Here is a 21,664-nt window from a genome sequence, read left to right as displayed (position 1 = left end):
GGATGTAAGGTGGTATCTCACTGTTGTTTTTTTGGCGGGGGCGTGCCTTGAGGCTTGCAGGATCTTAGTTCCCCGACCAGGGATCAAACCCAGGCCATGGCAGGGAAAATGCCAAGTCCTAACCATTGGACTGCCAGGGAATTCCCCTCGTGGTTTTGATTCACATTTCTCTAACAACTAATAATATTGAGCATCTTTTCATGTTTATTGGCCATCAGTATATCTTCTTTGGAGACTGTCTCTTCAAATCCTTTGCCCATTTTTTAATTGAATTGTTTGTCTTTTTGTCATTGTCTGGATACTAGACCCTTATCAGATACATGATTTGCAAATATTTATTCCCATTCTGTGGATTGCCTCTTCACTTTTTTCATAGTGTCCTTTAATTCACAAAAGTTTTTAATTCCAATGAAATCCAATGTATCTACTTTCTCTTTTGTTGCTTGTGGTTTGGAGCATCATATGTAAGAATTCATTACCAAATCATGCAGATTTACCCCTATGTTTTCTTCCTAGAGTTTTATAGTTTTAGCTTTTATATTTAGGTCTTTGATCCATTGGAGTTAAATTTTGTATATGGTGTGAGGTATGGGTCCAACTTCTCCTGTTCCTTTCTTTCCTTCTTTTTTTCTTTCCTTCTTTCTTTCCTTCCTTCCTTCCTTCCTCCCTCCCTCCCTCCCTCCCTCCTTTCTTTCTTTTCTTTCTTTCTTTCCTTCCTTCCTTCCTTCCTTCCTTCCTTCCTTCCTTCTTTCTTTCTTTTCTTCCTTCCTTCCTTCCTTCCTTCCTTCCTTCCTTCCTTCCTTTCTTTCTTTCTTTCTTTCTTTCTTTCTTTCTTTCTTTCTTTCTTTCTTTCTTTCTTTCTTTCTTTCTTTCTTTCCTTCTTTCCTTCGTGCAACCATCACCACAATTCTCACAACGTTTTCATCACCCCCAAAAGAAACTCCACACCCATTAAGCAGTCATTCCCTTCCCTTGTGAGTTTATACTTTTTTTCCTAATCCATTTACTGTCATTTTAGTGGAATTTCAGGAATCAGTGGAGATAAACCCATGTGATCAGTCCTCATGTTTAGCCAGAAATCTGCTCTCCCTTTCAAACTGCAACAATTCTCACTTTCATTAAGCAGATTCCTGAGCCAGGTGGTCTGAGAGGGCTTTCTGGAGGAGGGAAATTTCATCTGAGCCTTAAAGATGTTTAGGATTCCAGTGGAAGTTAAGGAGATGAAGGTGGGAGAAGATGAGAAGGGAGAGTTAGGGAAGAGAAAGGGGGAAGGAGGGGAGAGGAAGGACTCTGGCGTCAACACCAGAAAAATTTAATCAGATTAAAATCTGGTTTCTAATCCCAAGTCTGTGGCTCTGCTTGAGTTTCACTGAAAAGCAATCCTTTCCTAAGAACCCTAAGAAATGTGGCCTTGCCTTGAGTGCAGTGAGAAAGGAGTTCTGGAGTCTTTGCACCTCACTCTGCAGCCAACCTGGGGAAGGGGCCAGGTCTAGAGAGACAGGGACAGCTTTCAAGAACAGAGACGGGTAGGCTAAATATAAAACTTCTCTGTTTGCAAGCTGTGTCACACTAAGTCGGCTTGTACTGCCTCTCAGTTTTCTCATCTGTAAAGTGGTTATCCTTATCTAGTAGCATTATTGGAGAATTAAATAATACTGTTGGCAAAGCGTTTAGCACAGTGCCTGGCCCAGAAGAGAATTTCAAAAATGTCAGTTTTCTTTTCGTTCTGTCTTTGGAGATTCAAGGTAAACAATGTATGTGGGGTCTCAATCAAGGCCTTGAATGTATGGTGAAGGAGCTTGAACTGAAGCTGAAAGCAATGGAGAATTATTGGAGGTTTGTGAGTGGAGGAGTGACGCAGATATATCTGTGCTTTGGAAAGATCACTTCTGGAAGAAGAGAGTCTAAGCATAATGCAGGAGAGGGAGCCCCAGCTCTGCATCTAATTGACTCCTTTTTCTCATATGTGCCCGACACATATGAATGGTCCTCATCAGTGTTTCACTAGTGGACTATGAGTTATGTGAAAACTTAAGCCCTAATACAAACAAGGCACTCACAAGTTTGCCTTTTTAAGAGGTAGACCTGATGGGAGTGGGGGGAGCTGATGTAGCCAGCCTGAGCTATCACATGGGGGATGAGATGGAATTTTTGAGAAGCTCTGGAGATCATGATCATGGCTGTCACCCAGGGGCCCTCCACGACTGCCCCTCAGAGAGGTGGAATACCACGTGCCTCGTGCCTGAGGATAATTGTGAAACCATACAAACTCTCCTTAAGAAACTTTGTCCGTGAGGGATGACAAAACCTCATCCACACCCTGCTCTGGGTTCCGACGTCTGGGCACAGGTGGAGCCAGGGAATCACCTGGAATCACTCTTCTGTCCACTAGAGGGAAACCCAGGCTAGAGAGACAGTGACTCATGTGCGTAGGAGCCCTGAGGCAGCAGAAGGAGCTGCCACCCTTGGGGCCTGAGTCACCTAGGCCCAGTGCTGTGCTGGAGTTGTTGCCTTTTCAGGAATCCTGGGAGCTGGTTGTTACATGTGGTCATTAAAAATTAAATTATATAAATTTACATTTAAGTAAATATGAAACACAAAGATAGTAGAGACTCCAAACTCATCATTCCCCAGTTGTTTTACTGTATTTTACTATTATCTACTATATCTGTTATGGTGGAAGTATTATAGCACTGTGTGCTACTGTCCAACTCCCAACTAGAAAGTTATCCCCCATCAGAAGGGTGCTTCCCTCAGGAAGCACCCACCTGGGTCTGTCTTCCCAGGCCTGGCTCCAGTCCATGGCCCCAAACGTTGGATCAGCTACACAGAACACTGTGCAGGAACAAGCAAGACACTGGTGTCAGACAGATCAGGGCTCCGCCATCCCCTCACTGCCTGCTCTGAGAAAGGCACTTAACCAATCTGGTCTTCAGTCTCCTGACTTGTCAAATAGGGGTAGGAATACTCATTGCATGACCGTTGCGAAGATTAAACGAGATCATCCGTACAGAGCTCTCGGCTGGGCCTTCCCATCATCTAGGAAGGTGCTCCACGATGTAGAGGCTATTATTGTTATCATACTTGTGGAGGAGTGGGGTGGGTGCTGAATTTAAATTGGCTCTGAGTCCTGGACCACCCTGACACTCGGTGTGTCAAGGAAGGGGCGTGGCACGGGAAGGACCTGGAGACAACAAATCCGTCGTGGCACCGCTGGCTGACCTGCCCCAAGCACACAGCCAGGAAGTGAACCCACCCCGACTCCAGGGTTGGGGCTTGGGGGGCGGAGGGCGGCAGCCGGACGTCTCAGGCCCGGCGGTTGTGCGCAGGAAGCGGTGGCCGGGGCTGTCCCGGAGCCTCAAAGCGGCGGAAGGGAGGGAGCAGCCGGCACCTGCATTGTGCAAGGCTCGCTCCCGCTGAGTCGCCGCGGACCCCCTGGCGCGCGTTCTTGGCGTTCGCTGGTGGGGCGCGGCCCGCGGCGTTCAGGCAGGTAGTTACTGGGCAGGGAAGACTCGATCTGCCCTCATGCCTTCACGCCTTCACTCATTCATGTACCCATCAGGTATCAAGGTGCGGCAGGCACCGGTCCATGATCCCAAGGACCTTCACAGTTGGTGGCTCTGTGGTCAGATGGCTGGGTTGGAATCTTGGCTCCGCCACCCAGTAGCTGTGTAACTTGGGCAAATGACTTAACCTCTCTGGACCTCAGCGGGTGGAATGTTGGATTAAATGAGCAGACGTAGCTCCACTACTTCATGGAGTGTTGGATTAAATGAATTCCGTGTGAAGCACTTGGAATCATGGCTGCAATCAGTCAGCATTAAGTGTAGGATCTTTTCAAAAAATAATTTTTATTATTGCAAAAGACCATTTCAAGAGTGGCGTGGAGGATGCACTAGAGGGGCCAAAAGTTGCACGCTGGAGGCCTGGACAGCGTTTTTAAAGATTTTGAAAACTGATTGCCAACCTTTGAAAATTGTGAAACTTCATCTAAAACTCAGATTTGGGCTTCTTTTTAAAAGATTGATGGTCTGGGAAGCTTGTGTTTCATAACCTGCTATTGGCTATTGTGCTAGAAGCAGTCTCTTTATTTATAGTGTGTTTTCCTATGTCTTTTGCAAAATGCTGTTAATTGTTTTACTAGAAAAAAAAAAAACTCTTGGGCAATTCCCCTGTTGCAAGGGTCTGCAAGGCAAATTTATTTTGAAAGGCAGATATTATATTTAAGTTGTGGTTATTGATTGCCTTGGTTTTAAAATGTTGCCTTCTGGGACATCTCCTAAAAAAAAAAAAAGATTTCTTAAATATGTCAGAATGGGGCAGTTCATGTCATTTGTGTCCCCTGAACCAAGAAAAGATCTGAAGTCCTTTGCGTTTTCACAGCTGGGCTAGAGGCCAGAAGTTAGTGATTAAGTGGAAGGTGTCGAGACCTTCCTTACCAGGAAGTGAAGTGGAGATGGAGCGAAAGAGTAGACAGGTATCAGGAATTTCGAAAGTAGAATTGACAGCATGTGGGGAATGGGGGAGAAAGAGGAGACAGGTTGACTCTTGGGTTTCTGGCCTGAGGGAATGGGTGGAAGGTAGACCCATTCACTGACCTGAGGGTCCAGAGGAGGGGAATGAGTTTGTTTTTAGCCATGTGGGGTCTGAGAGTCTGCGTCAGTCATGAGATCAGTGAGGTATCTCAGATCTAGTGCTCAAAAGAGAGAGCCAGCACTAAGACACACCGTTGGTGAGACAGGAGGCCTGGTTAAATCACCCCAGGGTGGGGGACTTCCCTGGTAGCGCAGTGGTTAAGAATCCACCTGCCAATGCAGGGGACACGGGTTCGATCCCTGGTCCGGAAAGATTCCATTTGCCGTGGAGCAACTAAGCCCACGCACCACAACTACTGAGCCTGCGTGCTGCTACTACTGAAGCCCACGAGCCTAGAGCCTGTGCTCCACAACAAGAGAAGCCACTGCAATGAGAAGCCCGTGCACCGCAACGAAGAGTAGCTCCGGCTCACCACAACTAGAGAAAGCCTGCGCGCAGCAACCAAGACCCAACACAGCAAAAAAAAAAAAAAAAAAAAAAAAAAAAAATTCACCCCAGGGATGTGTGGGAAGAACAGAAGGCCCCGGATGGATCCTGAGGTCCTGTTTACATTAAGGGATGAAGGCACTGAAGGAATTGGAAGATGCAAAAGGAGGAGGAGAGGAGCCTGCCAGACTTTGCGGGGTCCAGAATCTCTTCCTTTTCCATCCCCTGCCTTGCCAGGGGGACTTATCTTCCATCTGCAGCACTGGACCTCTCCCCAGTATCTCACCGCAGCGGTGGACGAAAGAATAGTTAAGGAGGAGGGGTTCTGACCAAAGCCTGATGTAGCCTGAATGGTAAGATGGGGGCAAGACCCCAGTCAAGTTCAGAACACCTAAGTGCCCTTCAGAAGCTCCTTCCTGCCCCCCAGGGTCACTTGGTGGGCCTCTGGAACGCTATTGGGAAGGGGAGCTCAGAGGAAGGGCCCAGCTGGGCCCCTCTGGCTGCAGAGTGAGCAAACAGGGCACCCAGGACATTCTCAGCTGTGGGGAAGTGGGGAGTCCAGAGGTACCTGGAGCTGCCACATGGTAGGATAACAGGTCAGTTGAGAGAACCCCAACCCTTGTGACCAAGAGTTATTGCGACTGTTATTGGTAGAGGCCAGCGATCTTACTTGGGAGCCAGAGATCTGGGCTGGGGCAGGGCTGAGCTTTGAAACATGCATTGACTCTTACTATGTGCCAGGCACCATCATGCATGTTTTATCTGATCGTCATAAAAACTCTATGGAGGGGGGCTTCCCTGGTGGCATAGTGGTTGAGAATCTGCCTGCCAATGCAGGGGACACGGGTTCGAGCCCTGGTCTGGGAAGATCCCACATGCCGCGGAGCAAGTGGGCCCGTGAGCCACAACTACTGAGCCTGCGTGTCTGGAGCCTGTGCTCCACAACAAGAGAGGCCGCGATAGTGAGAGGCCCGCGTACCGCGATGAAGAGTGGCCCCCGCTTGCCGCAACTAGAGAAAGCCCGTGCACAGAAACGAAGACCCAACACAGCCAAAAATAAATAAATAAATAAATAAATTTATTTAAAAAAACCCCTGTGGAGGAAATGCAATCTTCTCCATTCTACAGAAGAAGAAACTGAGGTGCAGAGAACATAAATAACATGCCAAGGACATTCAGCTGGTGAGAGGCAGAGTTGGGAGGACAAGGCTGGAGCTCAGGCTCCATCCCTACGGTTTCTCCTGGGGTGGCCCCACTTCTGTGATGGCTTCTCAGTCTCCTGACACTTGGGCTCTACCTTGGGTATCCTCCTAGGCTTCATCCTCGCCCTCACACTCAATCAAAAAATAATTACTAAATCCTGTCAATCTTACCCCTCTACAGACCTTGTATCTGTCCGCTTCCCTCCAGTCCTTGAGTCACTGCTCCAGTTTGGGCCTTGTGATCTCTTGCATTGGCCTTTCCATCAGCCTCTTCCTTGGTCTCCCTGACTTCCAGTTCTCCCACCTCCACCCCAGTCCCTCCTCCACATGAGCAGCCGGCGGTCTCTCCTAAAACCCAAGTCTGGCCATGTCATTGTCCTTAACACCTGCCAACGATACCCCGTTGCCCTCTGGATAAAGTGCAAATTCCGTAGCAGGTAACCAGGCCCTCTGGGCTCTCATGCTCACTGCTCCCCTGGCCTGCTCCAGCCAAACAGGATCTACTTCACCCTCCTCTGAACAGACCCTGGGCTGGGCTTTCTTGACTCTGGACCTTTGCACCCATTGCCTACTTGGCCTACCACAGTCTGCTTCATCCATCTCTGCCGACTGAAGTTCTGGCCATCGTCAAAGGCCCAGCTTCATGGGGGGCCCCTTTGCCAGAACCAAGTTACCTTGGATTAAAGTCCTTGGTGTTCCTGACTCTCTCTCCCCTACTGGGTAGCATGAGCTCCTTCCAGCGTGTCTCTCCCTTTGCACCTAGCACAGTACCTGACGTACTGGGGAGGTTCTGTAAGCATGAGCTGGGAGTCCCTTAGCCTCCATCCCCCAACCCCACTATCCTGGCTCTGGCTGCAGGTTCAGTCCTTGATCTGGCCTGGATTCACTCCAGCAACAGCAGCTCCAGGTCCAGCTCCTGGCTCAGTCCCAACTCTGACCTGCTTCAAGCTGTAGCTCCACCTCCTGGCCTAGCACCAGCTTTGGCTCTATATCCAGGACAAGTATAGGCTTAGCCTATAGCATTGGGTCCAGACTCACAATCCAGCCAACTGTTTCCTACCCCCCCAATCTCCAGCTCCACTTTCCTGGACTGTGGCTTCCTGCCTCAGTACTCCCCAGTTAGAAGGAGGGAGAGAGCATGGGAAGAGACTAAACAGAGCCCCATACAGCCTGCTCACTTCTGGGGTTACCCCTGCCCTCAAGCCACATTGCTGCAGTATCCCAGCTCAACGTCAGGGCCCTGACAAGTGCTATGGGGACAAACAGTCCCAGGTTCAAAGCATGAGCCTGCCATTTACTGGCTGTGATCCTTGGCGCCCCAATTCTCTTGCCTATAAAATGGGACAACAGTGGATGTGAGAATGTCAGGAGGCAAGGCTGTGGAGTCCCCACAGGCATGGCGCCTAGAGGAGAGTAGATGTCAATAACCGTGAAGGCCTTTCCTCTTCACCCTTCCCCAGGTCCATTGGGTCAGTTCCTGCAGGTGTCCTTCACATTCCAGTGCCCATTGCATAAGGGTTTTCCTGCCGCTATGACATTGGTAGGCTTGGCACAGCCTTGTTTCTAGGGGACAGAGCCAAGGCACCCTACTGGAATACTGGAGCACCTGCCCAGAACTGCATGTCCCTGACATCAGGTGCAAACATGAGTCCATAGAGTAATAGGGGAAAGGCCAGTCTTCCTTCTTTGTTGGGGGCTGAGTATATATATTTCTGCTGTGGAGGTAGGGTGCCTCCTTCTCCCCTCTGATTGCCTCACTGAGTCTCTGTCCCATCAAAGCTCAAAAGGCAAGGGTTCCTATGGATAAGGGAACTTGGGGACCCTGTCCCCCAGACCCAGGAACCACCATCAGTGGGGGTCTGGGTGTGAGGTGCAGGTGTGTGCATGTGTAGGTATTGATGTATATGTGGCATGGTGTGTGGTGGGTATAGGCATGTTAGAATATCATGTGTAGTGTGTATGTGTCTGTAGGTAATGTGTGTGTCTATAAATGATAGGGGGTAGTTGGAGGGCTGTGCCTATACGTAGCATGTGTGTGATGTGTATGTGACTTTTGTGTATGGATAACTGTATATGTGGAGATAGGTATGTGGACCTGGGTATGTGGTCCAAGCAATGTGTGTATGTGGTATATCTGTATGTGATGTGGGACAGGGGGAGAGTGTGAGCTGGAGAGCTCTGTTAGGCGGTGGGCAGTGGGGAGGTGTTGGCATATCTGGAATTCCCCGCTGAATTCTCTGAGGTGACCCGGGCCAAGGTCATTGTCCACTTGCTGAAAGAGCAGAGAAGGGCAGTACGCGCCGAGTCAAGGGGGTGGGGTCTATTCTCCAGAGAGCAAGACACTCCATGCCCAGCTGACTGCCTTGCCCTGATGTCTGCAAACAGCCCGGGGAAATAAATATAACCTTTGGAAGGCCTGGTGATGTGTCTGGGGAGGACGCTACAGCTGGTAGCTCATGTGAGCTCTGCCCTGCCTTTGACCAGCGGTCGAGGCTGCTGAGGCCAATGGCCTTGCTGCCACTAACAGGTCCTAGATGATTATCTCGAACTGCAGCCCAGCTCCAGAGCTTCCAGAGCCTCCCTGCTAAGCAGAGTTAGCCCAAGTGCAAATCGGCATCTCTTGGAACTCCAGGCCGGAGAAGGAAAGTTTAGGGACTTCTAAGTCCAAGCCATATTCAGGCAGCTGATCTCTGGAGGAACCTAATTTTAACTCAGGCTGGTTCCCCCCTGCCCTTCCTCTAGGTGTGCCTCTTTCCTCAGAATGGGCCATGCCTCCCCTCTCAGAATCATTCCTTAGATAATGTCATCTTGTGTCTTCCCTCACTCCATGCTGGAGACACCCTGAATCACTTGCATTTCCAACAATGCACTCTGCAGCCCACTGCCTAAAACACCCTACTCTGCCTGGCTAACTCTGACTCATCCCTCACGATTCAGGTTAAGCATCAGCTCATCAGCTTCATCTGAAGTTGAAGCTACTAGTTGTCCCTAATATCCATTACCCTGCTTGTCCTTAGTCATAGAACACTGCTCTTTAGCTGGGCACAAAGTTTGCCTGGAGTAAAAGCTCTATTTCCCAGAATTCCTTGCAGCTAGGTGTGGCTCTGTGACTAAGTGCTAGTCAGCTTGTGAGCAGAAGGTTTTGTCCAACCTCCAGGAACTGCTTCTAAAGGGAGAGTGTGCTGCTTTCACACCTTCCTCCTTGGGACTGACTGGGATGCAACCGTGATGACCAGAGCTTGAGCAGCCATCCTGGACAACGAGATAGAAGCATTGTGTTAAGGATGGCAGAAGATGGTAGAGCAATAACACAGAAAGCACTGGGTTTCTGATGGTCATGGATCCACCATACTAGCTCTGGACTAGTTATTTCCAGACTTCTAACTGGTTGTAATGACTGTGATTTGAGGTTTTCTGTCACCTACAGCCAAATCCAAGCCTAACTGATACACTTTCCTTGGATCGGCTATCTCTCTTGTCCCCTCAGCTCTGTCTGCCAACACCCTCCATTCTAATTGCCTAGTTCTATTTGCTCAGCAGATTGTGAGCTCACGAGGGCAGGGTCCATGTCATCTACCAAGCACAGTGTCTAACAAATCAAAAAAAGTTAGTTTTTATTAACAACCGTGTGAAATACACATTGAGGCATCCAGATTTGGGTGGAGCTGTGATTGAGGAGTTATTAGTATATTAGTACAGAATATAATACAGTCTATTAGTATAAATATGGTCACTGAAGTGGTGGGAGAGGATGGGGTAAATAGAAGAGAGGGTTAAAGGAAGAGGTCCTTTAAGGTCATGCTGAGGGGGAAATGCCCTAGAATGAGGCTGAGAAAAAAGCCTGAGAGCTGGCAAGGATCAAGCAAAGGGCTGTGGAGCAGGTGAGCTCAGAGACCACATGTGATTCCGGGGTTTCCTCCAGCAGCTTGCAGTAGCCTGGCATAGAAGCAGAGAAAGCAATCAGTTGGGTTTGACCCAGGATGAGGACAGGGGAATGTGTCTGCAAAAGAAATGCCAGCCCTGTGGAGGAAAGACAAAGTAAAACTAGGAAGGGACACTAGTTTGGGAGAGGATGGGGGTGTGTCAAGGGATGGGAGGTCCTGACGGGGTTGAAAAATAGGTGGCATGGACATGCAGACATGAGAGACCTGAAGAGAATTTGACATTTTTTCAGGGTGTAACCATGCCTAGGATAAAAACACGGTCACCAAATTGTGTGTGTGTGTTTTTTTCTGGTTCTGCAGGACCCCAGCCTCCCTCAAAGTCCTCCTGGGAGCTCTGGGAATCCCAGGGGCTTCTCACACATGCCCGGAGAATTCACTCAGGAGGCTCCCTCCTCGTTTTCCCCTTCTGCTTAGGATCTCAGTGGAACCATTGACTCTTGTCAATGTCGATGGCCAGTGAAAGCACTGCTGCTGGCGAAGCCCAAAGCGGGGCTGATGTGACAGCTGGTGCCCACCTGGCTCTGCACTGAGGCCACCCCTGCCCAAAGCTAAGGGCCTTAGTGTTGAGAGAAGCAGTGGTCAATGGCTCAGGGTTCTAGAGTCCAGGACATCTGAGTTTCCATCCTGGCTCTGCCACTAGCTCTGTGACCTTGAGCAAGTTAACTAACTTCTCTGCACTTATCTGCAGAGGAGAGGATATTAAAGAACTTATTTCACGGGGATGTGGTGAAAATGAGAAATTCACTGAAACCACTTAGTGCAGTGCCTGGCGTACAGTGAGTGGTTAACAAATGTTGGTGATTATGATTTTTGTTATTATAGTCCTTCTTGCATTCATTAACTCATTTAACAAAATGCTCTCGGCATTCCCCCACATGTGCTCTGTGCTTCAGCCAAAATGGATTTCCTGACATTTCCTAGCACTTAGCATCTTGCCTCACCCCTCTGTGGCTTCATACATGCTGTTTGCTCTGTATGGATGGTCCTTCACTCCTCGTCTGCCTGGCAAACTTGCCCTTCGAGCCCCAGCTAATGCCTGATATCCTCAAGGGACTTTACAGACTAGGTCAGATGCCTCCTCTGGGCTCGCACATGACCAGGGCAGTCTCGTTGCACAACTCTGGAGGGACCCATCATATAGACCCCCAGAATTGTGCAACATGGCAACCCTGCCCATATCTCTCCTCTGTTTCCCTCTATCATAATTTTTTTTTTATCAGATCCTTACTGTAATGATTTATTTACCTGTTGGTTTCTCCCTCTAGACTCTGAACTCCTTGAGGACTCTGCCTGACACAGAGTCAGGGCTCAGTGAATGCTCATCTGAATGAAGGGATCTTGGTCTCGTCCTTGCATCCTGGGGCTCCTGAACACTGGGAAGACAGAATGAACAAACATGAAACATGTTAAGAACAGAGCTTGCCCAGGAGGTTCACAGCCCTGTGTGTTTTAGGTCGAGGCTTTTTTAGGACAAACAGAGCTGTAAGGGAGGATGCAGTGGTCACAGTGGGGGACTGGAGCTGAGATGTAAAGAATGAATATGTACTTGGAAAACCCAATGCCCCACACTTCTGGAATGCCCGCTCTGGGACAGGAAGAATTCAAGCCCTCCATTCCCCATGATTTTCATCTGGTCCAAAGGGAAGGAAGTAATCATTTCAAAGCTCTTATGGGACTTCCCTGGTGGTGCAGTGGTTAAGAATCTGCCTGCCAATGCAGGGGGCACGGGTTTGATCCCTGGTCTGGGAAGATCCCACATGCCGCGGAGCAACTAAGCCTGTGCGCCACAACTACTGAGCCTACGCTCTAGAGCCCATGAGCCACAACTACTGAGCCCACGCATCACAACTACTGAAGCCTGTGCGCCTAGAGCCTGTGCTCTGTGACAAGAGAAGCCACCTCAATGAGAAGCCCGCACACCGCAATGAAGAGTAGCCCCCACTCGTCGCAACTAGAGAAAGCCCGCGCGCAGCAACGAAGACCCAACGCGGCCAAAAATAAATAAATAAATAAATGTATTTTAAAAAAAAAAGCTCTTACAAGGACATTAGATACCCAAGAGGAACTATCATAGGTTAATGCTCTTTGCAGGCTTGTTTTTATACATGGTAGGCTGTGGCATAGCCTGAAGCAAGAGGATGTGCTCAGAGGATCTGCCATTGTTCTAAAAGATAATTCGAGTTATCCCCACTATGGACAGGGACCCAATTACAGGGCTCTTAGGAAAGTGTTTTTCTTCCTCAATATGGATTTAGACTATACTGTTGCTGAGAATAAACACTTGTATTTTATAGGGGTATGTGTGTATGTGTGTATTTGATCTGCATTTAACCACTCCACCCCCACCCCGCCATCCCCACACACCCCAAAAGGCCAAATCTGAACAATGAGGAGGAGGCATAGCTTGTTACTTCTCATTGGTGGAAAGACTTTAAAGGGACAGGACACTGAGAATCAAAATTGCCAAACCCAGCCTAGGCCGTTTGGTGAAGGCTATTTCCTGTACCTTTGCATGCTCTTGCTGCTAGTCTGAATAATTCAGACTTTGGGGAGTATTCTGCTGAGTGTTTCTTATCCTGTTGATTTGATCCCATATGGCTTAGGGGGTGAGGTTTCCTGCACAGAGCCTAATGGAGGCTTTGTCCAATGGAGAACTGAAAAGGTGGTCTCTTTCTGTGGGTGTGAGGGAAGGAAGATCTGAGACAGGAGAATAAAGTTAGGAACTGAGTGTACTCATGAGGGGACATCCTGTTAACAGGTTTTCATTGTTTTTCCCCTTGGGCAGTCATGTGTCATGTACAATTTAAAATGATTTTTCCCAGTTGTATTTCCCTACAGGAATTCCTGGTCCTTCAGTGAATTCTGTCACCAGCACGTGGGCCTTGCATTCATGGCAGCGTCGTGGAGTGAGCATGTCCAGCAGTGGGGCTGGGGAGGAGTCCTGCTGGGCAAAAGGCTCCAGAGCAGATGGGGGAGGAAGGGGAATAAAATGTGGAGAAGTCCATTGTAAGGGAGAAAGCAGTCAGGGTAAGGGGATGGACTTGAGCAAAGGCTTCGGTGAGCCCTGGAAATTACCTCTTCTGGGGTCCAAGAGCTTCAAGCCCAACTCCTGGCTGGAACAGAGGGTGGGGTGACATCTCGGGGAAAGGAAAGGAAAGGTGGGGGTGGGAACCCCTTGCTCTCACCCCATGGTTGCTATGAGATGCACCTGTGCTTCCTCACTACACTCTGCTCTGTGGGAAGGTCCTTGATAACAAGCAGAATAGATCCTGCCCACCTGAGGACACCTCCACATGCCACCTGCCCTACCCTTCACTTCTCATTCTTCCTGGTGACCAGGGAAGTCTTCGGCACCTCAAGGAAGGCTACTACCACCTTCACTTTGGCCTTCTCCTCTGGGAGGAGGAATTAAAGCTGAAAGTCTCCAGGAAGAGAAGTGGGGCAAAGGGAGAAACTCAAGAATTTGCTACTCTCCCTTCTGTAACCCCCTCCTCCCACCCAATGTAAGCCCAGAGCCTGGAGTTCAGAGGACAGAGATCACAGCTTACCACCTAAGGTTTAGTATTCAGCCCACCCCAGCCCCAAAGTACAGCTCAGAGGCTTGAACCCAGAGCCCAAACAAGCCCAGACCTGGTCCAAAGTCCAGCCCAGAACCCAGACCACAGGGCCCAGAGCACAACCTGGCCCAAATTCCAGCCAGAGCCCAAGATCAGAGCTCAGAACTTAGAGCTGGACCCTCAGCCTATAACCCAGGTCACAGCCTAGAGCCCAGAGCCAGAGGACCCAAAGCTCAGAGTCCAGAATTCAGGTCAAAACAAAGCCCAAAATCTAGAGCCCAGAGCAGCCTAGAGTCCAGCTCAGAACCTGCCCCAAAGCCTAGAACCCAGCACAGACTCATCTTAGCTCCGGAACTCAGAGTCTAACCTGCTAGTTAGGGTGGCGTAGAACCCCACACTCAGCCCAGAGCCTAGCAGATCTTTGACGCTCCTCCTAGAGGCAGCCCCAAAGGCAGAGATCAAGACTGCAAGCTGAGGTGGAAGAATTCCAGATCTCAACCTTACTCCTGGCAGGAGGGAACAAGGAGCTGGTGTTTGTGTGTGTGGCAGGGGGAGTGTTCTGTGGTCCTCCCAGTTCTGGTCTGGAGGGTCCATCTTGGGGACTCAGATACCAGGCAAAACATGGCCTGGGGCTTTCTCTGCAAGGGCTGGCCCTCAGAATCCCAGTGGGATGGGAAACAGAGTCCCACCGCTGCTGACTTGCTTTGTGACCTTGAGCAAGTTCCTTCCTTTCTCTGGTCTCACTTCTACCAGAAAGGAAATTAGGAAGCACTTTATGTAGACCCATAGGCCCAGAAACATGGAGGAAGGGGCTGTTACAGCCCCTTCACTCATTTAGTCTTTCACTCATCAAACATTTATTGAGGACTTCCCTGGTGGCGCAGTGGTTAAGAATCCGCCTGCCAATGCAGGGGACACAGGTTCGAGCCCTAGTCCGGGAAGATCCCATATGCCATGGAGCAACTAAGCCCATGCACCACAACTACTGAGCCTGCGCTCTAAAGCCCACGAGCCACAACTACTGAGACCACGTGCCACAACCACTGAAGCCTGCGCGTCTAGAGCCCGTGCTCCACGACAAGAGAAGCCACCGCAATGAGAAGCCAGCGCACCGCAAGGAAGAGTAGTCCCCACGTGCCGCAACTAGAGGAAGCCAGCGTGCAGCGATGAAGACCCAATGCAGCCATAAATAAATAAATAAATAAATTTAAAATAAATAAATAGGGGGATGAAAAGGTCATATTTGTTTTTTAAAAATTCATCTGGTCCTGGCAGTCCAGTAGTTAGGGCTCCGCGCTTCTACTGCTGAGGGGCTGAGGGCCGGGGTTCGATCCCTGGTCGGGGAACTAGGACACTCCAAGCCACATGGAGCGGCCAAATTAAAAAAAAAAAAAAAGGTTCATCTGTTGTTGGAGATTGGCTCAGAGGGGATCATTTAGTGCATTGCTGCAACAGTACAGGAGAGATGAGATGAGGGTCTGAGGATGGCTAGTGACAGTGTCATCTTTATAAAGTACAGATGTGGTCATTTTACTCCTCTGCATTTAATCCTTTGAATGGCTCCCCAGTGTCTTCAGGATGAGGATACAAGGCCTCTTTGCATCTTCTCAGCCTCAGGGCTTACCAGATCCCCAGCCAGCAAATGCCCAGCCAGTCCAAGCTGCTCAGTGTTCCTTCACCCACCATCCTCCAACACACTTCCATGTCTGTGGTGTTCCCTGTGGCTGGCATGCCTTTCCCTGTCTCAGGAGCTCTTACTCATTCCTCAGGGTTTGGTTGCATCACCACCTCCTGTGAAGCCTTTGCAGACTTCTACCCCCCAAACAGAAGCTGATGTTTTCAAATGTGTACTCAGACAGATCTCTATAAGGCCTCTGTCACATCATTCCATAACTTAGTCCGCTTACACTTGTCTCTACGATTAGATGTTACTTTCTCAGAAGATAAGATTATCCACGCTTTATTCATCTCTGTGTTGCTGGGTGGACACCGAATAGTCTCAGTGAAAGTACTGGCAAGGCCACCTTTACAGCTCCTCCAAGTATCCTTTTTTTTTTTTTTTTTTTTTTAATTTAAGACCCTCAACCTTTAAGTTCTAAACCCAGATCAGAAAGTGTTTTTCCACTGTCTATTAATCAAAGACATCCTGCCAATCAGAGGGATCAGAGGAAAGAAATTTACATTTTTAAATATAAATTTATTTATTTTAGGCTGCGTTGGGTCTTCGTTGTGGCACGTGGGCTTTTCGTTGCGGACTACGGGCTCTAGGCGCGCGGGCTTCAGTAGTTGTGGCTCGAGGGCTCTAGAGCGCAAGCTCAGTAGTTGTGGCTCACGGGCTTAGTTGCTCCGCGGCATGTGGGATCTTCCCGGACTAGGGCTCGAACCTGTGTCCCCTGCATTGGCAGGCGGATTCTTAACCACTGCGCCACCAGGGAAGTCCCAAAATTAACATTTGTTGAGAGCCAACTGTAAGGTTTGTTTTGTACCCATACATTGTCTCACCTGATCTTATAACAGGATGATCTGATAAATTACAGATCAGATAAATGAGGCTTAGAGAACTTAACTGACCTGCCCAAAGTCACAGAGCTGGCTAGAGACAGAACTAGATTCAAACCCTGATGAGCCTGACTCCAGGCCACGCTCTCTAAGGGCCCCAGCTATGCTTATCTCTTACACCTAATCACCATGAGATCACAGGGTTACGTGTCTGAAGGTAGTCACCAAAAGACGAAGGTCTCTGCATGCCACAGTGGAAGTGGAAGCAGCCACTGCACGGTGCTGGGCTGTCCAGAGTGCTTTTTGTATAGATAGGTAAAAGGAGGTAAAAGGAGGCCCAGATGGGAGGCGGGACCTCAGGCAGGTTCTGCTTCTGCCACATTGGTCTGAGTCCAACAAGTCACTTACTCTGAAAGAGTCTTCCGGCTCTCAGAGGGTCAAGGCCAACAGACCAAGGCACAGCTGCTCTGCAGGAATATGGAATGAGCATGAAGAGAAGGAGGGCAGAGGCCTGGCCAGCCTGTAAGAGAGCAGTATCACTCAGGCTTCAGTCCCCACCCCTTCTTCTGAGGCCAGGCTTTGGGCTTCTGCCCAGAGAGCACCTCACCTGATCTTGTACCCCGGAGCCTACCAGGTAGGTTGGTCCAGCCACTGGGGCTCCCTCAGAGCTGTGCCACGGCGTGGCTTTCTGAGCCAAGGCTGACCTACCCAGCTTCTTCCACTCCATCATTCTCACGTCACCTCAGCAGTCAGAGTCTTCCTGGGAAGTAGGGCTGTCTCTCTCTTCTGGAGAGGACCTTGAACCTGGGGGAGTCGATGATGAGAAGATGCACAGGCACTAGGTAGGGAAGGGGGCACCAAGTATCCCAAGGAGTCTCTGGGCACTCTCCATGTCCCTCAGCCCCAACTGAGGCTCAGAAGTTAGACCCATCACCCAGCCCAGTCCTGAAGCCCGGGATAGGAGGCTTCCCTGTGGAGTGATCAGCCTTGAGTTGGGGGATCAGCCTTGAGGCCTCTCCTGTCTCTCAATTGCCCAACCAACATCCAGGCAGGAACTGGTAGCCTCAGATGACTTCAAGGGCCCTCAGCTACTTCCTTCCCAAAGAGCCTCTCTTGGGACCCTCAAGAGTCCCTCCTTCTTACTTTCTGCCCTTTCATCTCCCCCCAGGGCAAACAAAAGGGCTAGGTGGGGGAATAGCCTCAGGCAATAGTTTGCCCAGCCCTAAGCTCTTCAACCTGGCCATTCCCTGGCCTCAGGCCTCAGACCACCACCACCTAGGGTATAAACTTACTAGTGGCTCTTGAGATAAGTATGTTCTAAGGCATGGGTTGGGCTCCTTTTCTCCAGAAGTCAGGGTGGTAGATCTGCCAGTTAGGGACTAAAGAGATCTTACCATTGGATAACAGGCTGCAAGCAAACTATCCCACTTGGCAACACTGGCATCTGACAACACCTTCACGTAGCAACAATCTCCTAGCACCAACACCCCAACAGCTCTACCTGGTAATCCTGCCCTGGAAGCATCCCACAGGGCTAGAAATACCACCCTGAATCACCAGATATAAATCTAGCCCCTAGACATTTACATCAAATTTTCTCCCCTCTGACTTAAGTGGCCTTACTTTGTGTGGCTTCACCCAGGATACTACTAATGATGATGATGGTGGTGATGATATTAATGATGACGATAAAACTTTTTAAATGCTTACTATAGGCCAAGCACTGTTCTAAGGACCCTACTTAATCCTCATGATAACACTGTGAGATATACAGAATTATTAACGCCATTTGACAGGTGAGGAAAGTGAGGCTCAGGAGATTTTGTAATTTGCCCAAGAGTAAACTGTATGGTAGAGATAGGCTATGAAGCCAGGTGACCTGTCCTTCGAATCTTTGCACTTAATTCTGCTGCTCTGTCTCCCAAGAAGATCAGGGGACCCGGTGGCCTTCCCCAAAGGCCTTCAGGGGAGTACGCTAGGGTATGATGAAGCCCACCAGGCTGGGCATGGTGCCCTGTGAGGGCACAGACAGGTGGAGAGCAACAAGGGGATCTCTGAAATGTATTAGTCCTTGACTGTGAGGCTGGGCTAGATCCAGAAAAGGTCAAGGTTGGCCACAAGGATAGTACCCCTCAGAGTGGGGAGCTGCCTTTCTGCTCCTAAGGGAGAAGCCCTTGTCCTCACTGCTATCCTAGATGAAAAGAATGTTGTTATGAAGAATGGGCCCAGGTCTCTGCTCCAGGGTCCTGAGGCTAATGGAGCTGATAAGGTTGCCCTCTGCCCACCTTGGACTGGAGCCTCAGCAAAGCCTCTTGGGCCCCAGGCCTGGTGGTGTGGGGGAAAGGGGGTAGGAACGAGAGTAGCCAAGAGGGCCATGGAGACACGTGGTCAAGACTGTGTGTAGCCAGAGGACAACACCTCTAAGTGATGAGTTTACAGCCAAGCTCATGGTCTGAAAGAGAGGCCTGACTCTGGGTGTATAAAACTGGTCGCTGCTTTCCCTCTCTTAGCCTCAGGTTCATCATCTATAAAGTGGGGGTAATAAAAACTACCCTCCCCAGTTATGTTGTGAGTAAATGAGATGGTATATACCTAAAGCACTTAGCACAGTGCTTGCCCAGCAATAATTGGGAGCTGTTGTATTAGCAGGGCCCTGATTCGGTCAGTGGTGAATGAGTGTCTCTAGTGATGTGTTATGGGGCTCTGTCTTGACCAACAGGCTGGATGGTATAGTTGAAGTCGCAAGGAGCAGCCTGGATCTAAACTTAGAGAAGGAGAGAAAACAGGGGGCAATAGAACCAGCATTCAAAACAATTTCAACAGGTTGGAATAAGCAAGATGACACTGTTGTTCTGTGAGCTTCAAGAAGGGGGAAACACTACACAAAGCAGAGTATGAGGGAGAGACCTGACTTGACCCCAGCTCCAGTGAAAAGGATCTGAATGATTTAGTTGACCACAACCTGATGGGAACTAATCATGGGAGAGAAAGGCTCCAAAGCCCAGCAGTCTTAGGCTGCATTAACAATGTGTCGTGTCCAGACTGGGGAAAATAATAGGCCTATTGTGCTGGCTTGGTCAGGCCATATCTGGAATCTTATACTGCTATGCTGGCAGACTGGAATCGGGCCAGGAGGGGGGACCAGCCCAGCCTTGGCTCCCAGGCACTTGTGCTAAGCACTTCCCCTGCATTTTCTTGTTTCATATCCAAAACAGCTCTATTAGTTAGTCACTTAATATCTCCACCTTATACACAGGGAAGTTAACTGAGTTGCCCAGGATCAACCACACAGCTAGTAAACGGAGGAGCCTGGGGCTTTTCTGAATGGGCTACCCTTGTGCTTGTGCCTGAGGGAGGCTGAGCAGGCATCACTGAACACATCTGAGTCAGGCCCCTGCTAGTCAGTGGGGATACGGCAGTGGAAAAGATGTGGTTCCTACCTTCCCAGAGCTCACGGTTTGGCGGGCGTCTAAATCACTTGTGATGTAGTGTGATCCCATAGGACTGAGGATGTTAGGGCTGGAAGGGATCGTACAGTCACCTCAGCCAACTCAAGCGCAGAGAGGGGAAGAGACAGAACAGTGTCACACAGCTCATGGCAGAACCATGGGGGCCAGTGCAGGCCCTTTTCACAGTATTCAGCTGCCTGATCTTGGCTCTCTTAGGCTCAGCAGTGGCCAAGATCTGTGTGCCAAGATGGGGATCTGCTAGGGCAGATGAGGAAGCTTGGTGTGGCCATCCTGGGGCAGCCAGACCTCATCTCTCCTGCTGGCAATCAGGTTTTATGAAAGAAAAAAGGAAACTGACACTGAGCAACCACAGGCACAGGAGTGAGTAGCCTTTGAGCGTCCCAGCAACCACTTCACTAGTCAGTGCCAACTGGCCCCTTCCCAGCCTCTTGAGTGCCTGGGAAGCCAGGGGTGATGGTGACATAAGGGACCCAGAGGTGGTAGAAGACTGTTTTCTGGCATCTGGGTCTGGCCTCCCATCTTCTTCCTTTTTTATAAATTTATTTATTTTTGGCTGCGTTGGGTCTTTGTTGCCTCACGCGAGCTTTCTCTAGTTGTGGCAAGTGGGGGTTACTCTTTGTTTCAGTGCACGGGCTCTAGGCACGCGGGCTTCAGTAGTTGTGGCACGCGGGCTCAGTAGTTGTGGGTCGAGGGCTCTAGCGTGCAGGCTCAGCAGTTGTGGCGCACGGGCTTAGTTGCTCCGCGGCATGTGGGATCTTCCCCGAGCAGGGATCGAACCCATGTCCCCTGCATTGGCAGGCCGATTCTTAACCACTGTGCCACCACGGAAGTCCCCCATCTTCTTTCAAGGACCAGATTATTCAGCACTCTTTCCAAACTTTCCTTGATTGTTTCAACCCAGAGCTTTGTATCTCCCAGGGCTTCTTCTTGGCCGTGCCACGCAGCTTGTGGGATCCCAGTTCCCCGACCAGGGATCCAGGGATTGAACTCTGGTCCTCGGCAGTGAAGGCACGGAGTCCCAACCACTGGGCCGCCAGGGAATTCCCTCTCCCAAGGCTTCTTCTTGAGGAGACAGGTTTAGCCTTCTCATAATTTTTGCTGAGAGGGATAGCGCGGGGCTGTGGAGAGGGAAGGATGTGAAATGGGGCAAAACCTTATAAGCCTGGCTCTGCCACATGAGAGCAGTTTCATTTCTCTGAGTTTTCCTTCCCTCAGCTGTAAAATGGGGATAATAATAGTACCACCCTCACACGGTGGTTATGGGGGTTGAATTAGATCATGTTAAGCACGGAGGAAGCTCTCCATAAAATGCCGCTGTTATCATCATTGTGTGCTAATGGCTGTGGTCCCGACTCCTCTCCACAACTTAGGAGCTTCCTGCCGGCAGCGACTGCGACTGCGTTGCCTCGTCTTTCTCTCCCATCGCGAGGGCCCTACAGATGCCAATGTTGGGAAGAAGAAATGGTCCGTCTTGGGGGAGGGGAGAGGGGCGTCGGTTAGGAAAGTGTCAGCGCTATATCCTCCAGGTTTGGAGCAGAGGGAGACTCGAACTAACTCCAGACGTTAAAGGGGGCAGTGGGTTTCCAAGCCCCTGCCTTTCCTAGGCCTGGGGGTCGGAAGTCATGGGGTGTAGATCTCACTCAGGTAGAGAACTCACTCTGGGGGACATCGGGCAGGTCACTTTTAGCCTTGGACCTCAGTTTCCTCGTGCTTGTCAAGTGGGTCTCCGGCTTTAACCCCGGGGTTGCGCGGAGACGCGCAGCCGGATGCGGGTTCCAGGCTGGAGAACGTGGCTTGGTGGCACAAGCTGCAGAGGGTTTTGGGCCGGCGGGAGGATCGACGGGCTCCAGGATTGGCTGGCGGCGGTGTAGCAGAGCTCCAGGATTGGCCAGTTAGAGAGGGCAGGGCCCAACCTTTTAAGAGGCGCGTGGGGAGTGCAGTGAGCGAGTCAGCGGCGTTCGTAGCGGCGG

General features: G+C 50.1%; 1 long non-coding RNA gene across 3 annotated transcripts; it reads right to left on the bottom strand.

Annotated features, from left to right (window-relative positions):
* Positions 1 to 2,283: 2,283 nt before the first annotated feature.
* On the bottom strand, positions 2,284 to 21,515 carry LOC309654188. Of its 3 annotated transcripts, XR_014259984.1 has the most exons (4): positions 17,517 to 21,515; positions 16,832 to 17,028; positions 11,414 to 11,541; positions 2,284 to 10,160 (listed from the first exon to the last, which is right to left on the bottom strand). It is a non-coding gene; the product is annotated as an uncharacterized lncRNA (long non-coding RNA). The 3 variants fall into 3 exon arrangements; XR_014259983.1 differs by having other exon boundaries at positions 2,284 to 11,541; XR_014259985.1 differs by having other exon boundaries at positions 2,284 to 11,541; positions 16,933 to 17,028.
* Positions 21,516 to 21,664: the final 149 nt, after the last annotated feature.

This window comes from Balaenoptera physalus (genome assembly GCF_965194825.1).
Source record: "Balaenoptera physalus genome assembly, chromosome: 1".
Lineage (NCBI taxonomy): Eukaryota > Metazoa > Chordata > Mammalia > Artiodactyla > Balaenopteridae > Balaenoptera > Balaenoptera physalus.
This window is presented reverse-complemented; position numbering and strand designations above follow the sequence as displayed.